Source organism: Fringilla coelebs (assembly GCF_963513975.1).
Source record: "Fringilla coelebs genome assembly, chromosome: 8".
NCBI lineage: Eukaryota > Metazoa > Chordata > Aves > Passeriformes > Fringillidae > Fringilla > Fringilla coelebs.
Window position 1 is genome coordinate 17313064 of NC_140066.1, and position 13550 is coordinate 17326613.

A 13550-nucleotide genomic window follows, 5' to 3' on the forward strand; every position below is an offset into this window, starting at 1 on the left:
AGGGCGAAAGGGATATCTCTGGCACTTGGAGAAGGACTGAGAGGATGGTAAAAAATCTCCAACATTATACTACTATAACTGATATGAGTATCAGAAAATTATGATGAAAGATAGTTACAAAACAATTCAGAAGAAAATAAAATACCCAGACTTCCAGCTGGCTATAGGTTAGAGCTTCCTGGTCCAAGAGACACAGTAAATCAGGGGTTTGTCTCCCAAAGGAAGTGCCATAGTTTAACAGAGCTTGGCTGGACAAAAGCCATTAGATGTGTGAACAGGAACAAGCCTGATTCAACAAGATGGATTGCTCTGAACTCTATCACTCTTTTCCAGCTTCAATGTCCCATCCTAAGATTTCCCTTTGTTTTCTTTCATGCCCAGTCCTCGTCACTTCCTTAAGCCCAAGCTCAACAAAAGTTCCTCTCCTCAGTTTTACATCCCCAGGACTTCTCCCACCCCCATCTCTGCAAAGTATGCTATTCTTCACACAATATCTCACTCCATTTAAAGGAAACCCCAACTAGCCATTCATCACCAGAATTATTAAGGCATGCAGTCTTTGCCAAGGCAAAGGATAATTTTGTATTTCTAAATAAATGCAGCTTGCTTCCAGTCACAAACAGATTGCTTCTTAATTGAACTTAGGAGGTGAATTATATGGTGAATTAGGGAAAAAGAACAACTCTGTATTTAGTGAATTGTTCTCCTAAGAGGGAGCTGCATGGGATTGAATTGCAAATGATGGCACCAAACCCTGGAGCCGGCCCCTCTGCTGTGCCCGAGCCGCTGACCTCTGCCGTGCCGCGGTGCCGCTCGAGCACTCGGCTTTTCCAGGCTCGGAGCACATTCTTTCCCAGAGATCAGCACAGGCCTTGGTTTCTTATGCAAAGAGGAGGTTTGAATAAACTAGTGTGACTAATGAAATCTACAACATCTTTGCATATTTTGTCTTATAGTAGCCCGTGAATAGGGAGAGCCCTACACAAAGGCCAGATATGGGGGTGCACCTGTAGCAGATATTTTCAAACTCTAATCTCACACAGACAGGGAGCACCCACAGCCTTGTGTCCCACAAGGGTGTTTGGAAACAAACATGACCATTTTAGAAGACCTTTTTCTGATTCACTTGAGTTTTTAGACATTTCCTATCATCATGATGCCTAAAGATAACCCAAAAATTAAAGTCACTTGACAGACCTTTAGGCCACTTCTGATTCTTTCCAGGAGAGGGCTAATGTAGGATCCCAGAAGGAGTGATTGGCCATTAACAGTAAATAAGGAAGCCAAGAAATGCACCTTCTATCTGGAAGCAGCTGCACAGAGGTTGCAGATAATGTGTAGGTCCTGCTGTCCCCTCAACACATTCCTGAAGTGGTACCTCTTTGGCAGACTACTCTGTCACATCCAGAAGCAGAACATATTCCAGCGTTACTGTTCCAGAGCATGAAATGCCCATGTATGTACTGAAGCCCATTATCATTGGAAACACTGAAGAGGAGAAGGGAGATTTCCAGTTTGACACTGTGCTCTGTGGAAAGCCAATAAAAGCAGGCTTGGTATCCCACAAAGACATGACATTGACTTAATGGGTTTCCAGCACTTAACAAGCCCCCAAGATCACTTTCATCCTCACTGCTCTCCACCCACTGCTGAGCTAGACCAGCACTCATCCTTCTGCAGCCTGACTGAGTTTTATCTGCTTCTCCCACAATCTGTTGAAGACACAGAATTTGTTAGGTCATGTCTCCATGCAGAGAGCTGTACTAGATCTCCTAAACCCTCTTAACCTCCACATTTTTGTAATTCAATTCTTCCCAACAATTTGTCCTACTTAACAGCTGCAATGCCAGCAGAACACTGCTGGAGTCCCTGACGAGGTAACTTGGCTTCTGTGCATGACCTGGCACACACAGAGCAGAGATTCTCTACCCAGGCTGGGGAATATTTCACCTTCTACCTACAGCCCACTTGTACAACAACTTGTTTTTCTGTTTCTCACAGACCAGCACTGCCAAGGGAGCTTGGCTAACTGAAGGAAATGTCCAGTAGCTTGAAAGAACCACAAATCTGAGATAAATCCACCATGTCTGCAAGCATGGCTGAAGAACAGGTGTATAAACTGTTTTCAGGAACTAGAAGCAGCCTGAGGTGGTAAGTAAGGGTCCAGTGAAGCAGAAAGCAGCAGGCCAGGGCATTGTTGTGATGAAAGTAGTCTCTCACTCTCCCAGGAGAGGAAAATGAAAATCCAATTTTGTTAAATGAAGTCCAAGTTGTTCAGCTGAAACCAAAATAAAGGACAAGCTATTAAGAGAGAGTGCACAAAGCATGCCACCAAAGCTATACTGTTTGTAGCTCCCTTGCACCACTAGCAGAGGCAGAAGATGTGCAGCCTGAAGGAAGGGCAGGGAGCAGACTCCATTCAGTACCCTCACTTCCAATAAGAGAGGGTGAGCCTTGGAGAAGCAGCAATATATCAGACCTGAAAATGTGTCTTCTACAAGATGCAATTTAGGATTGAAGGTATTTATTGCTGTGCATGTTCTGGTTTGGTTTTTTGTTTAAGCCCAGGTAGTCTGAATCACCAAAGAGGGGACAATCAGATCTCTTGCCAACTAAAGCTTCAGTGCTTCTTCCACTTGTTTATGGACCATGAAGGGGTTCTTGTCTGAAAAATGAAGAGGAAAGCCAGGCAAAGCAGTGAAACAGCCTGCTGGTGAATCAGAATGCATGTAATTGGCCCAGAAGTACCTACCACCCTCCTATTGGGTCCCTTTAAGATCTCAAAGCTGCTTGAAAGGCCCCTGACTTCCAAAATATTTTAGCACCATCTCTCTTTCAGCTTGCATTGGAAAATGCTACTCTGAGGCAAGATGAGTTACCCAACTGAAAGCAAAGAAGAAACATCAGTCTATCCTGAGTCAAACTTCATTTTCAAATGATGCCTATCTATTATGTTAGTCTAAAACCCAACAAGTGACAATAGGAACTGGAGTTGTCTGAAAAATTGCAGTCTGAGAACGCAGAATATTCTTTACACAGGAAATTGGATGGGATGAAGCTTGCAACGCCACCCTTTTTTTCAAATTGCAGAAGTTCCCACTAAAATCAAAACCACTTTCAGAACAGGTCCAAGCCAGGATACTTTTACCTCTCCAGACCAGTGAAGAATCTTTTCATGTTCACAGAGTTTTCCTTTCCCTTTCCTGGTTGTCCACACAGGGAAAGGGTTCCACAGCTGAACTCTGAAGATAGCTACCACCCATATGCTCATCACCTCTGCTGAGGACAAAGGAGTCCACAGTGAGCACTGAGGACTTTGACAGATTTTCCAATTTTTCTGATTTAGCAGAGACTAACTTGGCTGTGCACATAATTATTTGCTCTCAGGTGAATCGAACCGCAGCAAGACATTTTCTAATATATCTTAGTGTGGAGAAAAGGCCATTTCAGAGCTGAGACACAACACAGTGATAAAAAAATACTTTTGAAAAATTATGAACTACTTCACCTCCCCTACCTTATGTGTTAGAACACCCTGCATTCATAGTCTCCCTCAACATACAGGCTATTCACATGCCATGGCTTAGAGACTGGATTTCAAATAGAAATTGCAATGAAGCACCAACAAAATCAAGTAGAGCAGTAAACATTAAACACTAGTCATTCTTTAGAGTTTCAGTTCTGGTCAGTTCTGTCATATTATGACCATCAGAGAAGCTCCTGGAAAAACAGGATAAGTCAAACAAAGCAAACACGCAGTTTTTATCTTCATTAACCAGTGGTCAAGAATTGTTTAGCATAGGGAAAAAACTATTTCACTGGGTTTTCTAAGCACAGAAAAAGTGATGATTTTATTAAAACAATTTCTGCTGGGAAAATGCATTCAGAATGCAGAACAGATGTTTCCCAGAGCTGGTGGAGAGTCTATAGCAAAAACCTTTCATAAACCCCCGTACCCTGGAGATCTGAGCAAATGATTTGAGATATATCCTTCAGCATTTCCTGTCAGTGGAATAGCTGAAGCTCCCTCAATTTACTTAAAGAAAAATAAATTAAAGTAAGGAAGAATTCTGAGCCCCAAATTCCCTGCAGGAATCTGTTTTTCCTATTCAGAGTAAGCTGACTAGCTGCAATAACTCAGGAGAGTCCCAGGGTCCAGAGGCTTGACAGGCAGATGTGTCATCTCCACATCAGCTGTGAGTGCTGGTGCAGGGAAGTTCACAAGAGGAGGAAGGTGAGTACAGCTAAGCAAACCCAGGGCTGCCCCAGACATCAGCTGCAAAGCACTTAATGGACCAGAATCTCCTGCTGGCCAGCTGTATTTGGAGTGGCATGGCAGGCAGAGCAGAAGTGCAGGCAGCACCATTCCCAAACACCCTCTATTTTCCCTGGATACCGCCTGCTCTTCTGGAAGTGACAACATTGCTTTTATACTGTGATGCATCTTGTTTTTAAAGAAGGCATTGCAAGAAAGGGGACAACCTGACCCAACCTCTCCACTGAGAGGTGATGCTTAAGGGGATCAACACTCTGGTTAAAAGGAAGGACTGAGAAGACTGAAAGAGGTCTTTTCTCGTGGGCTGTAACAATCACTTCTGTTCCCTAGGGTGAAAAGACAGAAAAATGAAAGATAAAAGAAAGAAAGAAGTTACCTACAACCTGTGCATCTCACTGGCTTCTTCCAGTGACAAAGAGCCCTGCAAGTACAGTCCTTTTACTGTGGCAAGTGAGGATGAAATTCTGAAGTGGGCACATGAGTATCCTGGCCATGTGAGTGTCTCTGTTTTTTAGCCACATCCCCACACATGGTGTCAGACTTCTCCCCTCCCAGCATACAAACTGAGTAATGCATAGTATCAACTGTCCCCATCCCCTTGCACCTGATTTCTTGTCAATCTGATGGAGCAAGATCTACTCCTAACAGGTGTCTGCTTCACTATTACATTCCTCTCAATTCACAAAAATCACCATGCCTCCCTGTCTCTCTTTTGGAAGGAGGCAATAAGGAAACTGTAAGAGCTGGCTTGGGTTCACCCATTGCTGTCCTAGTAGACAGCACCAACCCCACAGCCCCCCTTGGCTGACATTCCTTTCCTTCTGACCTGCAGAGTCCAATTTCTTCAGCCTCAGTGCAGCCCAGGCTGCTCCAGACAGGGCCATGCACTATTCCCTGTGCTGCCCTGCTCCAGCTGGGGCTTCCAGAGAGAGCCTGCTGCTCCCAGCAGCCCAGCCAGGCCACTTCTCCCCTTCAGCCCTCCTAATCCTCTTGTTTTCCCCCCACCTTGTTTATACTGGATAAAAATTAACTCAAAATGAAAACACTTACATGGGAAACTAAATTATATTTGAATGGAATTAAAACTCTTTCCATGAAGAATGTTTTGTGCCACTAGAGAGACCTTTCTTCCTGGCTAGACATTCAGACACTCACAGTCCTGGAGCTTCCTGGAGAGCTTTTGGTACTTTCTTATGCCCTGGGAGCCTGAACCATGTTTAACAGGCAGCTGAGCAGCCTAAGCAGATATAGCTGAGACACCATCTGCTTGTTTACCGACCAGCTCCACCACAGCCCATTTAAAGAGCACCTGAAACCAACTGCCAAACCAGGGAAACTGAGGCAGGAGCCAGCACTGCAGCCAGACAAGTGGGACTTAAAACACCGGGAGCACAAACCCAGTGTAGCCACTGTTAGGTAACCTTAGAGCATCTCCTTCCCCAAGGTCTCCCTGACTCCCTGGTGAAAGAGGTGCCCAGATCCCTTGCTGTCATTGGAAGAGCTGTGGGGAGCTGAGGACTGAGGGCAGAGGCCCTTTCCTCCCTTTCCTCCCTTTCTTCCCTTTCCTCCCTGCCCCACGGGTGCTGCCCTGTCCTTCCCAGGGACAGCTGTGCTCTGCAGGGGGAGCGGGGTCTCAAACCCACTCCACCACAGAGACACTCCAGGATTCAGCAACAGCAACAACTGAAGAAAAGGAGTGGCTAATCCCCTCCCTAACACAGCCTGATGCATCTCACACTCCCTTTTCTTCTCTAGGAAGTGGAACTGCAACTTAATCTGAATATTTCCTTTTGCTTCTGATCTTTGCCCTGGAGAAACTTGTTACCCATTCCCTGGGGCTGTCCAAGTCACCATCTGGCCTCAGAAATACAACAGCAAACACAGTCCAGTGTTCCAGCCTAAAACTAATTTGCTTTCTTTCCCCACTTGACAGCTGAATAAATACTTTGTCCTCACCATTTGAAAAAGGGAGCTGCAGCAAAGGGGTTTTGTCCACTGCAGCTACAAGCATCAGCCTTGTCTCCAAATTAAGCCTGAACAAGTGGCTCAAAGTGAACACATTTATTCCACAAATGTAACCCCTTTCTGTTCAGAATCAACCACAAGCAGTTTACAACTTATAATTTATCTGTGGCTTGCTATTGTCCAACAAGCCATTTTGGCAACTGATTGTTCCCTGGACTTTCCAGACATTTTTCTGACCAGTGTAAGCAACTTTTATTTTGTGGACACAGATTCCAGCTTTAAAGAAGAGCGCCTGAGGGTCAAGACAGCCCAGCCAGTCTTTCAGAGTGACCATCCTGCAGTGACTGCTCTCAGAGCTTACTAGACCCTGCTCTTTCATGGACTGTTTCTGCCTCCAAACTCATTTGCCTAAAACATTCTCAGAAATGACGGGGCAGCTTATGCAGTTGAGGCAAATACAATTTTTCATTTGAGCAAAGATTCAAGGAAATGAGGCATTTGCCCAGCTCTGAAGCACAAATGCATGATTTAGTCAATGCCACAGTTATTGGCTAAGCACAGTCAAATTTTACAATTAGGGTAATGGATTTAACTTTCAATGTAATTTCCATATGGATAAACTGATCTCCTCAAGTACCTTTGCCCATGTGCTCCCTTCATCACAGTTAATTAATATAAAACTATTTAATAACGTCCACTTAAATACAAAAGACCATTCAGACTCTTCTGGCATCAGTAGAAGCAACAGACTCCAAATGTGATACACCAGCTGTAGACGAGAGCAAAAGAAAATTTAATTAAGAGCGATCAAGAGCACGACAGTTGCAAACAGAAATCAGATGTTATAGATGTTCCTACATTGTGATTATCCCAGCTCCTGAAAGGGTTAATGGTGCCAACCAGTACCAACTTCCAGGTGCTTTAGATGTGCCCAAGAGACCTTTGAGATGAGGAAAGTAGTGGGGCTGGGAGCCAAAACCTGGCATAGCTAAGCATGGAGCAGCAGGGATCTGGCATCATCTGTGCAGGAGCACTGCAGCAGCCAGGCCCAGAGCTGCAGCCATGCCCAGAGCTGATGGTGGCACCACACTGAATAGGAAGAAACTACAGAAAGAGGCTGTTTGGAAGCAGCTTGAACCACGGCATCAATGGATAGCTTCTGCAGATGTTTTTGGGGGGTTAAATAATGTTAATTGCTCATTAACAAAATCCATGCCATTTAATTTCTGAATTGCAGCATTTGACAAGAGTGATACTGAGTTACTCGCCTTCCTGGATGATTTCTGAAAGAAGCATATGAATTGTGACTCACAAGATAAGCACAACTAAAGTTTCCACTAAGAATGAGTAAGTGGCAGTGTTTGAAATAGCTGGGGATTTTTGTTACAATGGAGAAAGCTTTATTGCTTGGATGGATTCATTTGTGCGATATTGCAGCACTCATATAACCACTAAAATAAAACTGTGTAAGGCTGAACATTGACTGCAAAGCAGAAATCAAACCACTTATTTTGACAGGTGGAAGGCCACCATCCAGAAAACTTGATTTCAGGGAAAGTGCATTTACAAAACAAACTTTGTGGAGCATGTGACCAGCTGCCACTGGGAACTTGGACAAGAGGAAAAAGAACATCTTAGTCCACAGGAAATGTGGAGCAAGTAACGGGGCTGTGTCATTCAGGTTGTGCTCTGCCCATTCAGGTGTTCTCAGCACCTATTGCTTGGGACTGTCTTTACCATGCCCTGCAGAACCTTTATCACAAACAAAAGGGAAAAAGGAGATGGATTTCATTTCTCTGTTTGTCACAAGTCTGGAACACCACAGCCAAGTGTGTAAAGGAATACTGCAAGCCCACTAGTCCCACCTGGTTGCAAAGCAACGTACCATACTGGAAAGGCCTTAATTGAAAGAAAATCAGAGCCTGCCTATCTGTTGGTGGGACAGGTGGAGCAAAGACTCTAGCACCTCTCGTTGCTTGCTACTCAGGCAGATCTCAAGCAGCACTCCCTGCACAGGAAGGCACTGGACAGCCCCTGAGAACAGGCAGATGGGGCCAACAATCTGACTTCTCCCCTGTCCTGACTCAGGGCTTCTTCTCCAGCCTTCCAAGGGAGATCTGTCCCCTTTGCACATATGCACACTCCATGCTTTGGCATCTTGACTTCATGACCTTCTCTCCTCTCCTACCATCACACACCAGACTGGCAGATTCTAGTCCTGTGACTAGAAAAAGTGCATCCCTAAGATGAGAAAATCCCTCTCAATTATTTCCAGAAAAGACTTCAAGCTGCCACTCAGAAACCCACAAAGAAAAGCATTTGGTGTGAAAAAAAATCAAACCTAGAGATAGGCATTTTCTAGTGGAAGAGTCTTAACTACAGAGGGAATTAGAAGGTCTACCAGCTAAGGGTATGCGATATTTCTAGACAGTCATCTTTATCCTGGAGAAAATCAGGCAAGTCTGAGAAGGTTGCAATAGGACTGTAAGACACTGAGCTGGGAGGAAAAAAAAGCACAGTATCTGCTTTTCTTCTAAGAGAAGATCACTGGCATGGAAGGGTAGATTGGGGACAGGGGATGACTCTGAAAAGCAGAGCAAAGAAGAACACTCTCAGCCCTAGAGGACTTACTCAGCTCCTCCAAAGGGGAGCTCCTGCTTTGCCTTAGCAAACCACAGAACGGTGGGAAATGCATTTCATGGCTGTCTGCTCTGGTAAAACCCCTGAGTGAATCGACTCACAGAGGTAAACATTTGGACTAGTCATAGGAAAATCATCTGGCACAGCTAACCAAACCTCAGCATCAGGCCAGCTCTAGGCACCTATCTTTCCACCCTTGAGGCTCCTCTTTTCCTGTTAAAAATGTGCCTGGACTGCAAAGAGACATCCCCAGAGTGCATGTCACGTGCTGCAGAAAACTGAAAGGAGGTATGCAGACAGCTGGACAGAGCCCTCAGACAGGTCTGCTGGAACAAAGATGCTCCTCTACTCACACAGGAGGAAGCAACCTTCAGGAAAGATTTCCCAGGGAAAGAGCAGACCCCTGCAGAGAGTTCACAGATGTGGGTTATGTTACAGCACGTACGCAGTTACTCGCATTGCTCCTGGCCAACTATGAGCAATACGGCTCAGGTTAAGTTAGCACAACCCACAGACTTGCTCTAAGCTGAAATGAATTAAAATTTGAGCACCAAGCAGTCCTAAATGCGATGATTCTGTGGTTCTGTGAAGTCCAGCAATGCTGAAGTCCACTCCTTCTACCCTGAATCAAGTGACGTTACAGTGGAGCACCAAATATGAGTTACAATGGGAAAACCAGCTGAGATGGCAAGCATGTGTCAAATCAGCTGAATTTGACAGTCTTGCTTTCAAATCCATAAATCAGATCTTCCCTGGAATCTCAGTTAGTCATGGTCTAAATCCCTGGATTTTGCAGTCTTCTAGATGTATATTTTGCACCAAGTTAAATTTCACTAGAAACACAGGAGTAGCACTCAAGAGGACTCTGATGTAATGTGCAGCACTACAACTGGCCACAGTCCCTTCACTGAGGAAGCTCTCGCAAAGTGAAACAGCAGAAACCCTGCTGGTGACTGCCACCAGTACCTTAAGCATTCCACTGGAGAAGTCCTGAAGTAGCACAACTCTCAGCTGGAGAGCTGCGCTCCAGCAACCTGTCCAGCAAGTAAATCCAGATTACACAGGAATCAGTGCCTTTCCTCAGGAATGCAACCAGAGACAGTGACCATGAGCATCTTAAAACAAGAAAAAGCAAAGCATCCTGCTGCAGATAGGCCCATGTGCAGATGTGGTGAGGCAGCAGAGCAGCTGACTGTATTTTCACAGCACACAAGAACAGCAGAGCTGCTGCCAATGAACCAGGTCCCTGCTCTTAAGACAAGGTCTAACACAGAACTCCTGTCTGCCTCATTTGTCAGAGAATTACCTGCATGAATTTGCTGTCAGAGCCTCCAGTCACTGACAGTGGCCTCTCTCTCCCCTGATTTCAGCAGAGAGCCTGGGTTCAAATATATCCCTCTCCCAGCTGCACCGTTACCTGAAGCATTACTTGTGCTACAAAAGATGCTGTTTGAATTTCTTCTGCCAGCCATTTGTGGCAGTGTGAAAGGCTCATCAAGGCCTTCAAGCCATGAGCCTCAAAACCTCTCAGGATGAGAGGTAAAGCAAACCTGTTTCAGCTGTTCTTGAAAAGCATTCTTGGCGACAGTGGGATATGGAGTCAGCAGCAAGCCCAGCACAGCAGGGCATCAGTGAGGGCAGCCAGATGCCCTCAGCTTCTGATCTGCTGCTGCCAAACCCTGAAGAGACAAACTTGCCCTTCTTACTCACAGAGGTGCCTTTCAGGATTAGAAACTGTCTCTATGATACAAAAATCAGGTAAAGGGGTAATGTATCAGAGGAGTCCTCATAATCCCTAAAATGCCCATCAAAACTTAAATCAAGCCAGTCAGTATTAAACAGGCACATACCTCTAAGAGGCATGGCAAGAAATAAGGTCTTCTTCCCCTGTGCCTAATGCTTCAGCAGACAATCACCTTGCACCAGGGGACTCATTTGGGTCCAAAAGAGAGGTGGCACTGCAATTTCCCAGCCTGCCTCTGGATTCTCTTTTTTTCCCATTGTAGCAGATGAATCCTCAAAGCTTTCAGTCAAATTTCTTCTAAATTAAATTATATTGTAAAAGCAAATATTTTCACTAGCAGCTATTCACAAAGCAACGATTTTCATTTAAAAAAAATACAAGAAACTTTTCAGAACTGCAAATTTTTTGAAAAATCTTTCATCAAAATGATTAGGAGTTGGTGACACATGGGCTTGCTGAGATAGCACTCACTGGCAGAGCTCCAGGTAACAGATTCATTTCTTTATGTTCTGAACCATCACTGTCTCTCTACAGGTCCAAATCCTAAGGGCATCCATTTCAACACCACTGCACGAGAACACCTGATTTTCATAGTAAACATCTAAACTTGATCCCACAGAAACAGAGATAGGGAGGCAGCTAAGACCTGCATTTTAACAATATGCCTCCTTGTTTGCCCCTCCTTCTAGCAGCAAAACATTTTTAAGGAAGAGGAGAAATTCCTCGTTTGGCAGATTTTATATGGTATTACACACGGTGATAGCAGGATGAGCAGGTGACACGGAGGACATAGTCTGGTCTGCAAAATTTCTTGTACAATGTAATCTAATGCAGGATGTTTGCACACAAGATGCTACTGAAAACCTACTGCAGTTTTCAGATGCTTTACCTGTTCTTTTCCTGACAGATTTTTAGGAAGGAAGCTCCTTTGGAGCAAATGAGACTCCTCACAGGAATAAGGACTATCAGGTCATACACTGCACTCCAGAAAGCCTTAAGTGCATAACACAAATGATAAAATTCCCTGTGTAATGTCAATTCCCAATATGACCAGTAACACAAAAGAAACTGGGTATACTGGACAGAGAAATCCAGACAAAGCCAAAGATGAACATCATTGCTAGAGCACTGAAGTAAGGCACCAAGGAGACAGCCACCCCTAAAATCCACATGAGCAGTTTTTGAGGGGATTGCCAGAGAGCTCTGTGCCAGTATTCCTCAGAGGGAAGGAACCATGACCCTGCTCTGTGACCTTACCAAGGAGACAATGCCATTTGGTCCATTGCTTTTAGATACTAGGAATAAAACACTAACTCCAATAGTTGCTGAGAAAATGCTTGGAAACACTGAACTTCAAGGCATTCCCCTCTCAACCAGGATCACAAATATTTAGTTTCTGAAAAATTACCATGGCATTTCTGCAAGCAGGAAATTAATGGAGAAAACATGCCTGAAGCACACTCATGCTGTGAACTTAAGCTCGGGACAGAGATCCACGGCAAAATCCAAACAGCTCTCTGATTCCCTGTCCCTCTCTCTCAAGGACCCAGAGAAGTACCTAGCTATTTTCTAGACAATGACTGGGAGAGGGTGAAGAAGGGGAAAACTTGAAACATCTGACAGTCTCTGTCTTTACCAGCCAAGGCAAAACTTTCCCTCAAGCAGCACAAGAGGACCATGTCCAGTCACTCCTAAGCACATGGGAACCTCAGTCCTCCTGCAGAGCCTGCCAGCTGCAGATGCTCCACACCACCCATTAGGGAGCACACCTACAAAGAGCCCAGCAGCGTCAAACTGCACAATTTTCCCTTCTCCTCCCAGCTGAACAGCATTTTCTGGGAACAAGGGAGCAACACTGGGCAAGAAGAATGCCTGGCCTAACACATGGTCAGAAGGGCAGCTCCCTGCCCCAAGAGCCTGGGTGTCTGTATATAGGTACCAAGGACTTCCTCCACTATGCCACTAATCCGATTAACAGCTTTAGGCAACTCTGAAATGTTATCATTCAAGGGCTTCCATTCAGAAAGGGTCTTAGGCTGTTTCTGTACAGAGGTTGCATTCTTCCCACTGGAAATAAAGCAGGGAGTAGGATTTTCTCCCAGGGAAGAATGGAGCCCAATCCCCCACCATGCTGAAGTAGGCCACCCTCTTACAATTCACAAGAGTGTCAAACAAGCCTCACAAGGGAAAAATCAACCCTTCCTGCCCATGCAAAGAGCCCCTCCCAGGGCAGGTGACCACAGAGGTCCCTCTGTGTGTGCCCTGCAGAAAGCATCACAGTCCCAGGGGCCGCCCATTTGTCAGCTGCACTCCCAGGGGTACAAATGAAACCTCCTAGAGATGAGGACAAGGGAAAGTAAGTGAGGTGGCATCTCTGCTCACCCAAGGCAAAGCACTGTGTGATGCATCAGTAAAAAGTGCAAAGAAGAGACTGGCCCAAACACACCACACGAGCCATGGCCGTAAGAGACCTGTGCCTGCATGAAATGATACAGATGTGAGCTATAAAACCCAGTTCACTTTCCAGATGGCACAGGTCTGGCACCAGTGCCAAGTGAAAGAAATGTGCTAGACATGACAAGTAAAAAAGTTCCCAGAGAAAACTGATACATTCAAACATATCTGACTTTGCTTTCCCAGTAATGTCCTCATCTAACTTCAGGAATCAACAAAGGGATGTGAAAGAGATTAATGCTGCCTGTCCCACTTGGTCCTCATTTTCTGATAGATCTTCTGCTCCTAATAACCTACCATCTAAGAATGTGTGACAGCCAAAAACCTGATGGGCTAAGTGACACAGCACTGCAGGACAATAGCATTTCCAGGGAGCTACCCATAATCTGAAGAACTGGACAGCCCTTCTCTACCCAGAATTTCAGTTACATTGACAATTAAATATGCCTGTGTTGGATGTGTCATCTTTTA

The 13550-nt window shown here is 45.1% G+C and overlaps 1 protein-coding gene across 1 annotated transcript in view; it reads right to left on the minus strand.

The window, feature by feature from the left end:
* Positions 1–13550, minus strand: part of TLL2 (tolloid like 2) — a gene marked incomplete at both ends in the record, with an annotated part of 82455 nt that overhangs the window by 36467 nt on the left and 32438 nt on the right. The gene's annotated exons all lie outside the window — the stretch shown is intronic.